At 33.0% G+C, this 10,101-nt stretch overlaps 1 pseudogene; it reads right to left on the bottom strand.

Annotated features, from left to right (window-relative positions):
- Window positions 1-2,387: 2,387 nt before the first annotated feature.
- Window positions 2,388-8,899, bottom strand: LOC113757460 (annotated as a pseudogene).
- Between the last annotated feature and the right edge of the window lie 1,202 nt (window positions 8,900-10,101).

Raw genomic sequence — 10,101 nt, 5'->3', positions numbered from 1 at the left:
ATGATAACGTACCTTCCAGGTAGATAAGGTCTCCACTTCTATACAGCAGCAACTATGGCCAATATTTGCACTTTTCCAATATACTATCATATGCTATTCCCCCACACACCTAAATCTTACATTGTCCCCAATGTAAAATAAAGAATAAAAGAAAATTAATGGGGATAACGAAACTTCCTTGATAACTGAGGGGGCCGTCGACAGCTACAGGTGAGGGGCGAATGACTGTGGAGCTCGACGTATGTTGATGGTTGGCGGCGGTGGAGTTCGGATGGAAGAAAGAAAGAAAGAAGAAAGAAAAAGAAGAGAGAAAGAAAGAAAGAAAAAGAAAAGGAAAAAGAAAGGAAAAGGAAGAGAAAAGAAAAGGGAAATACGAATGGGAATTGCTCCAATGCAGCAAGCGCGGAAATTTTTTTTTTTTTTACATCTGATTTTGATTTTTTTTTCCTTTTCTGTATTTCCTTTTCTTTTCTTTCTATTTTTTCTGCAAAAACAATCAAATAAAAATCAAATGAGATGGAATGATTTTTTTTTAAAAAGGTAAAAATATAAATAGAGATAAATAAATATAGTAATTAAATAATAATAGATATAACAAATCAATAAAATGATTTATATAAAATTTTTTTGGTGTCTACGTATATACACATACTATTAAATTTTATGATTTATATATTTTTTCTATTTAATTTACCTGATAATTCTTCCTTATTTTATTACTTTCTTAATTATTTTATATTTCAAAAATATAACATCTAAAAAATATATATTAACGAAGAGGGCATCTGTTAGACAGGTCCTATTTTATGTAGCATATATGTACTACATGGAAAAAACTTTTTTAATAGGTATCCCGTTTTTTGACATGAAAAATACCTTTTGACTACATTCTGACTAGCGCCAAAAGCTATCCACTTTTGACATGTTGCCCATGTGGGGTCCTTGATGATTGGTGTCACAATTTTAACACATGGTCGTACTAGGTACAATGTGGTCAATATTGGATTAGGAGCACTAATTCAAAAAAATTGGTGTAATTGTACGGTTGTTATTTTTTTATATAAAATTTGGCACATATTTATATAAATGTTTATATATTTTTATACATTTTCAAAAAATATTTTATATACTTTTTTAAAAATATATAAATTTTTGTATATATATTTTAAAAATTTTGGTATTTATGAGCAAAATTCTTACATACAATAAAATAATAGCATGATATGAGATGAATAATAATTGAATAGTACTGCAGTTGCCCCATTTACCGGTGACGCTACTCGTAACTTGATGTTCAAAAAGTACCACCATAACTTTTGCTGAACTAAATTTGAAAAAGCATTTCATCAAATTTGAATGGTATCGAATATAAAATAATGTTCAAAGTTGATTTGACAAGTTGGTGAACCAAATCGAACGAGCTTTTACCAGACTGAACTTAATTCGAATATCAGTAGTTTGATTCATCTTTCAACCTTTATACCGACCAAAAAAAAAAAAATCAATTACCAATCAAGTATAATGTCTTATTTTTTTACCAAGTTTTTAAGGGTGTGCACACCATTGTTCTCCCTTTTCCTTTGACATGTAAGGCCACTTTTCCTGCTTCATGTGTTGCCTAATTTAAGTTTCGTTTTATGTTGACTCCTAATTTAGCGTCTTCTTGAAAGCTCCGACTATTGCTCGGAAAAAAATATTGCTGTTGAAAACATCATCACATATTTGGAAAGATTTACTTGTTGCTCTGGATTTTAGGTTTGATCTTTATTTCATAAAGCATTTTGTTAGATTTCAATGGCTTAAAAAAATGATGACTTTTGTTAGAATATTGAGCTCTCAGACATTCAGTGCAGGCCTAATATTTTTTTTTTAGTACTGAATTTGTTTTGGATACGTTAGTATTTCTTGAATTTTAGAAAATGCTTCTCTTTAATAAATGTAAGTTCATTTTAATCTTGATTCGCAAGCTTTTTCTCGTAAATGGTTTGCCATTTCTTATTAGTTGTTACAGTAAATTTAACATGCATATATGCTTTTTGTCAAAATTCAATCATTTCAAAATCTAGAAGGGAACTTCTAAAATACCTGCATCCTCCTTTTTCTTTTTTCTTTTTTATTTTTCCCCCTCTTGGCTTTGTATTCAGAATCAGATTGTGTTCAATTAGTTGGAATTTGGCTTTGGAGTTAGAAGGGATTTCCATTTTTTCCTAGGTATTCCACAGCTTGCATACCAAAAGCACAGAGGCGGAAGAAAACCTATGATTAAATCATACAACAGGCTTGTAAGAAAATGCCCACTTTGAAAAAAATGAAAAGTTGAATTTCCTATTTTCAAATTTACATGCAAAAAATGAAAAATGACATGCAAGAAATAGTCTACTATTTCGCAATGTTTCATAGTTATGAGAAATATATTACAAATAAATCCACATAAATGGTGGGAATAATAACTCAAATATGGTGGGACAAATAAACATACAGGGTGACCCCTGCCAGCTGAGATAACTAGCTGGTTTATTTAATTTAATAGTTTGAATACAATAGTAAATCAATGCCATAGCTCAGATACTGACTAAATTTTTCTCCCTGAAGAATTCAACAGCATCTTTTAGGCTGACCTCCAAAGGAGTGAATTGAACTCCCAACCTTTTTGCCTTCTCATTGGAGGCTCTGTAGTTTGGGCTGATAAGGTTGGTATTGTTTGACATTCTGCTGTATGCGGGACAATACACAATTATGGCAAACATAAATAAAGCTTAGGTAATGAAAATGCAAATGTAAATTCAAATGCTTGAAAATCTACTGGACAATTGCCTCATATCTACTGTAAATTGTGCCTTTTTTACGAAGTTTCAAAAGACCTTTTAAAAGATAACTTTAGTTGTGATATGAATGAAATTTATTTTTTTCTAAAAAAAAGCCTAAAACGGAATTTCTATTTTGGAGACAAAGCCAATTTGGTGATATATCCTAGTCCAAAGAAGACCATCTTCTAGAAATCAACCTGAGAAAGAGCTCATTTTTTATGGAACATGAGACCAAAAGAAAAAAAAAAAGAAGGCAGAAAATTTAGGATTTAGTGTCCTTTAAAAGAGAGTATAAAAATATGTGATACATTTTGGACGTATACAAGGCCATCAGCAAAAGCCTGTAAAGACCTAAACAAGGAAAACAAGACTTACTTATCAGGAAATTGGTGAGTTGGGTAATGCTCATGCAAAATCTTGATGATCTGAGAGGCATTTGCACATCTTTCAACCAGACAATATCTTCCACTTGCAGAAGGGGTTTCAAGGGCAAGAACATGTGCATAGGCAACATCTCTAACATCAACCCAGCTACATGTTGCCTTAGGAAATGGTTCAACCCCTGCATTTGGCACCTAAGATCTTTAAACACATTTTTTTGCAGGCTCTTCAGCAAACATAAGTGAAACCAATTTGGTTTGTTTGGATTGGCATGATTTCAGATAAAATAATTTGCTTCACAAATTCCAATCACCTTTTTATCTCACATACAGCACATCACAAAAAGTGTTACAGTAATTATCTCAAATAAATCATCTAAATAAACTTCTATCCAAACAAAATGTTGTTTGCCATGAAAAGAGTCAAATTTAGAGGCCATGGCCTGCCTTCCAGAAGAAATGTGTGGTATGTACTACTTTGTTCTGTTTTAGTATCAGCAAAGCCACAGAGGGGAGGGAGATGTGAGGAATGAACTAGTTGAGACAATTCAGATAATTGGTGAATAATAATAAAGATTAATCCCGACAATCTTCTAGTTAATCTGTCCCTGGAATTTCTCAGATTTAGAGTTAGGTTTCTCTTTCAAAGGATAGTTTATTTATTTTCTTCCAAAAAGGATCAATTACTAGACAAAAGAATAAACTACAGGCATGATAATACTAGTTGTCTCGTACTTAAGAGTGTTAAATGGTGAGAGCTGAAGAAACTTGTCCCTTCACTCTCATCCAGATAGAAAAACAGAATTTATTCCTGTTGTTTTGTTCCAGAGAGTGAAATAGTAATCAATTCCTGAAATTTGTTTCTTGCCATTGTTGTACAAAGTGGCTATTTGGGTCGAAGGAGTCATGGCGAATTGAAAGAATAATAAACAAGCTTTAGCAAGTAAAGTTTGTACAACAAAAACAGTGACTACTCCTAACAAATTTTTCCTCACAATTACCACCCAAAAATTTCTTTTCCTTCCTGTTAATCACATAGAACCTCAATGTTGTTGAAAGGAAGATGCACACAACGTGAATTTCAGATGAAAGATTGTACTGCAAACCTTTAAAACATCATAAGCTGGTCAGAGTTTATAGCTTGATATATCAGTTCACATTCTGACCTATGTCTGTCAATCATGTGATTAGCCAGCAGTGCCTTGAAATGTTATTAGTCATAAGTTTTTTGTTCTACTGTAACAAAGAAAGTTGTGGTGCATAATAAAGCTATAACTAACATAGATGGAAGAGTCAGTTAGACAATGATTACTAAGGTGATTCAATAAATTTTGAAACAAACCCTTTAATAGGTTGAGGAACAAAACGGCGCTCGAATTAATAGATGGCTGCAAGAGAGGACCAATGACCAATCCTGGATGAATTGTGATTGTGTGTCAATGCCATGCTCCTTTGCAAATTTCAATGCAGCATTCTCGGCCATGGTTTTTGAAAGTTCATACCAAGACTATCAACACCAAAAAATCAGTAAATGTTGGTAAGATGGTAGCAGAAAGTAATTAGATTTGTAAACTTTAAGAAGTAACATTATAAATTTATACAAATTTGACAAAACCAGTAGCTAACAACAGTTGGAACTATTATTGCTGTGGCTACAGACCACAGAGTGAAAGTATCCACATTTCCTAGGACAAGCTATGCTCTAAGTGAATAAGTAGATTTCTCAAGGATCCTAGCAATGGTGTAAACTTTTTATATTCAAGGAATGATGCAAAGCACCAGAGTGTCGACATATCCTGATCATCTGATCTCTTAATCCACAAGTTAACAGCAAAACTACAAGGGACCTTGACACTTGAACACATAGAGCCATATTCATGATATTATAGCAGAAGTTCCCTTTCAACCGACCAACCAAATATTGCTCATCTAGGTGTGTATTCTCAGACAATAATATAGAGTTTGATAATGCAAGAGATGCATAATTGAGTAGGAAAACTTTCATATTGCTCTTTCCTCGACTATTCCACACTACATTATTAATTTTTTGTTAAAGTTAAGTTGTTACTTAGAAGGAAAGAAATGGACTGACCATTCTGGTTACAAAAATATCCTTCTTTTTGCCTATTAAAGTACCACCAAGTCATGAAGATCCTAACTTAATTATCTCCACAGCTGGGCTAACTCCTCATTTGTGTTCCAATAACAAGTTAAAACTAAAGAATTCCAGCATTCCGTATTAGATTTTGCTGGAAGAAGACAGACAATATATGTACCTTTTGGTCCTCACAGTATGATGGATCGGAAAACCAACTTTCATCAACTACCACATCCTCCTTTAATTCTCTGTTTTTTGAAACTACAACCATAGAGGATGTTATAACTACTCTTTTGACAGAAGAAGAATTTGCACATGACCGCAGCACATTCAGTGTTCCGCTTACTGCAGGTTCCAGTAGTTCTGCTTATGAAATCAAACCAAGTAAAAAAGGAAGTCATTACCAGTCATAAGTAAGACTATGCTTTTAACCTGCAAAAAACTTATCATTCTGGTATTATGTTTGAGAATTTCACCACAAATGCTGTAAACCTACAGCTTTAGTTACTTAGCTAAAGGATGCATATAGTTGTCTTATCTCCTCTTGCTGCTAAAATATGGTCTCAGGTCCTTTATTGTTGTTTTTTCCCGAATTTTTTGAGCTTTCACTGGGTGACAGGAACTTGAGACCAATAGAGGAACAACTGAAATAAGTCTCAGATGTGGTCACCAATTAAACCGTTTGCTACCAAATATCAGCCAATGAAATTCTGTTCTGGCTTGAACAGGACAGACAGAGAAAATAGAAAAGGAGTAGCTCCCATAAATCCTGCGAACAGATTTTAGCGTGAACACATAATGCATGTTGCAATTTCTTTTAGTGTCTGTGAGTCAACCTTGTTCATTGAAATGACTAAAATCAAAGTTCTACGAAGTTACTTAAATAAAAATCCATAAACACAATTAGAGAAACAGACAAGGATAGGGGTACTACGTAAAATTTTAAGGCACAATCATTAATAGAAGTTAATCAACTTACAAATGAAGATACATTTAATTTGCAGATGCTCGAACATATATTGTAGTTTCTATAGGCTTCTTATTCATGGTGATATCGGCACCCAAAAACTATGGCTCTATACTGACTGAATAATTAGTTGGTCAAAGCAGCGATTCATTTTGCTCCAGGACAAGCTTGTAGCTTGCTCTATAACCTTACCCTGACTGACCCACCCCAATGTTTCGAAAACTGGATCGGATCGATCGGTTCGATCGATTCAATCGCGAACCGACCATGCCTCCGGTCCGGTTTAATTACAAAGCTAAAGAATTAATTGAACCAGTCAAAATCGATCAAGAACTTGAAAAAATCGAAGGTTCAACCGATTTTTATTAAGTATTTATTTTCTAAAATAAATATTTTAGTTTTATTCAAAAATTTTAATACTAAAATGAATAAAAAATTATTAAAACTTTGAACCGGAGTTGAATCGGTTGAATCGATTGAACCGTGAACCGAAAGATTTTTCGGTTCACTCTCCGGTCCGGATTTAAAAACATTGACTTACCCAGGAAAATAGTTAGTCGACCCAATCTACGGCCCAATTGTGGACCATTTGCTATGTTTATGGCTCTTAATGTTTTTATTCCATAACGTTGCACCCTTTGAATTGTTTCTCTGAAGTACCAACAGAGAAACATCATTTCCTAAGGCAAATGTTTTAAACATCATTTGATCATTTTATAGAAACATCATGTAAACTGATTAAAGAGAGACAAAAGCACATAACACACGACAGTCTTTTTGTGAATGACCTGCAGGAACAGAATAGTTTTGTATGTACCAAATGTAAAGAAATATTCTTCAGGTGTTAGACCTGCTTGCTTCATTAATCTCTTCCATTTGGTTAATATAAGAATAAGTAGAGCTGTAGAATTGGAAACATTTGATTCTAACTCTTTTTTATTTTACAGTTGTAACATTGTCATAAATCATATATAGAGGAATAGACTATAACCCAAAAAAGCCAGTAAAAATGCAACAGAGGAAGATACTAAAAGAAGTCGTACAATTATAAATCAGAAAATATGCTACGATTTTCAAACTTCACTAGATAAATAGCAGATTTTGTAGACAGTAGAGAATTTTCAATCTTGTAAAGCAAATGTACCTCTGGATTGCTAAATGAAAGTTTGATTGAAGATGCAGTATGGAAAACCCCTTCACATCCCTCGACTATTGGATCAAACGATCCCTCTTCTAGTAAGTTTGCCGAGTACAACTGAAGCCTTTCTTTAGCTCCATCAAGTGATATCAAATGTTGTGTCCTTTCCGGATCATCTGTGTCATGACTGCATCAGTAGAATGTTCAGACAGCTATAATCAAAACCATGCCGCCAACAGGAGACCGCCTTGGTTTTCACTATGGTCAAAACTCAAGAAGAAATGGACTTAAGAGTAATAATAAACGAATCTCAAAGCAATGATAAATTTGACTAGCTAAAGGCAATTGGGGAAAAGCGAAAAGAAATTGACGGGCAACATAATATGACCACAATAATATCATAGCCCTATGATTTCTGGTTTTGAGATGCGTACATTTGTAACTTTCTTGATAACAATTAATTCTTGAGATAATTATCAGAGGGACAATTGTATGCCATCTACCACTATTTTTATAACAAACTCAGTCCTTCAGAAGAAGGATATAGATTCGATAGGGTAAAGATTTTTTAGTATAACTTGATCTTTGTATCTGGAGCATGAAACATTACTGTTAAGGTATACATTATATAGTTTCAGCTACTCAAATATCAATTAGGTTGGTCCACATCAATTTTTTTTTTTTTTTTGCAAGTGATTTTTTTTTTTTGAGCAAACAGAACTTGGGGAGCATTTACTAGCAGTTGTTGCAAGAATATCATCTGGAGCTACAAAACAATTTCACACTGCAGAGTTGAATAAAAATGTTGGGCAAATTACATATAATGCTCCTGTGGCTTTGTTTGTTGCCACATGACCCTTCTAACATTTTAAAATATCCAATTCACCCACTATGATTTATGTAAAGCGGAAACTTGATGGAGAATATCCTATGTAATGTCGTTAATTGAAATACCATTAGCATTTTTACTTAAATGCTAAATCAATCGACGATTTAATTACCTTATATAAAAGTATAAGGGGATTATGTGGATAAATATAAAAATCACAGGAGGGATAAAGTAGGCATTTATACAAACTATAAGGGAATTACATTGAAATTAAGACTTTATCACACACGCTTTTAGAGCGTGTTTGGTATAAATGTCGTAACTAATTGTGCATTCCATCATTTTCCGCTTTACATATAACTATGGGGGGTTATGTGACTATTTTGAAATCTTAAGGGGACCATCTAGCATTATATAAAATCACCCTAAAATATTGTTATAAGTAATTTACCCTAAAATGTTAGATTCCAGGAGCAATTAAACAACAATCAGAACAGGGCATCAAAAACTGCACAAGCCACTTAGATAGTTGATCAAGAATAAAAACTGGACTAACTGGCATCTCGAACAGAACCTTTAACAGTATAACCGCGCTCGAGCAGCAGCTTCACCAGCCATGAAACTGTGTAACCCGAAGCTCCCGTCACACACACCATTTTCCCTTCTCCTGCTCCACTCATTTTGTTATAATATTTTTGTGTGTGAATCTGTCACCTGTTTGCCTTACTTCTGGACTAATAATAATGGAGGGAGGCCTATATGGTGTACATATAGCTATGGTGAAGAAGACGAAAGATTGGATATGAGATTACTGGGAGACTGGGGAGATCCATATCTATTCTTGCAATTTGCATGGATCATCGCTGACATACGTATGGTATAATCGCGTCACGTCCCATTTTATCAAGGTCAATTGATCAGTGTAAATAGAAATGAGCAATAAATACGAGGATAAATTACCTTTTACATCTTATGCTTTGATGTTTTATCACATAATCCCCTATGATTTAAAAATCTATATACGACTCTCTCATAGTTTGGATTATTGTATAAGTAAAAAGTCAAATTCAAACTTAACAAATTCACTGTTTCACTACTTTTTTTTTGTTTTTTTTTCTTGTTTTCCTTTTCTTTCTCTTTTTTTTTTGGAAAGAGTACAAATGATTTTGAAAACCTATATTTTGGCTTACAAAACCTTAATTTTTTACAAATACAAAAGAGACAGAAGGGAAATAAAAAATAAAATCAATAAGAAACGAAAAATATGGAAGGTAAAGATAAAACAAAAAAATAAGAAACAAAAAAATACCAAATCTTTTTTTACTATAAATATCATTATAAGCTTTTAAACCAAATCTTTTATGGTATTTTCTAGTTCTTATTTATCTATTTTTTATTCAATTTCTTCCTTTTTATGTTTGGAGGAAAAAAAGAAGTAATGAAGGGATAAATTTGTCAATTTATCAGTTTGACTTTTTAATATTGACTATTAGTTTTAATGAAAAAACTAATAATGACACATTAACCCAAATCATGAGAGGGTTATATATAGTTTTTAAACCATGGGGGTTTACGTGGTAAAACACCAAACTATAGAGGTTAAATGCAATTTAGCCTAAATCCAAAATCAGGCGGTTGCATATGAACAAATACCAAGGTTCTTGACTTTGTTCAATACAATCCCAAGGCTAGAGACACAAATTTTAAATTCACTACCAAGATAAACCATTCTCTTGTTTATTTTTCATTTTTTCGGGTCAAAAAGTACAAACTACTTGAACTAGAAACTAATCCCGACAAAGTTTGTGGGTTTTTTTGCAAGAGTTTTAGTTAAATATTGGTTACTTCGCCTAATTTGCACCTATTTTATCATGCAAATGCA

This window comes from Coffea eugenioides, unplaced genomic scaffold (genome assembly GCF_003713205.1).
Source record: "Coffea eugenioides isolate CCC68of unplaced genomic scaffold, Ceug_1.0 ScVebR1_309;HRSCAF=961, whole genome shotgun sequence".
NCBI lineage: Eukaryota > Viridiplantae > Streptophyta > Magnoliopsida > Gentianales > Rubiaceae > Coffea > Coffea eugenioides.
This window is presented reverse-complemented; position numbering and strand designations above follow the sequence as displayed.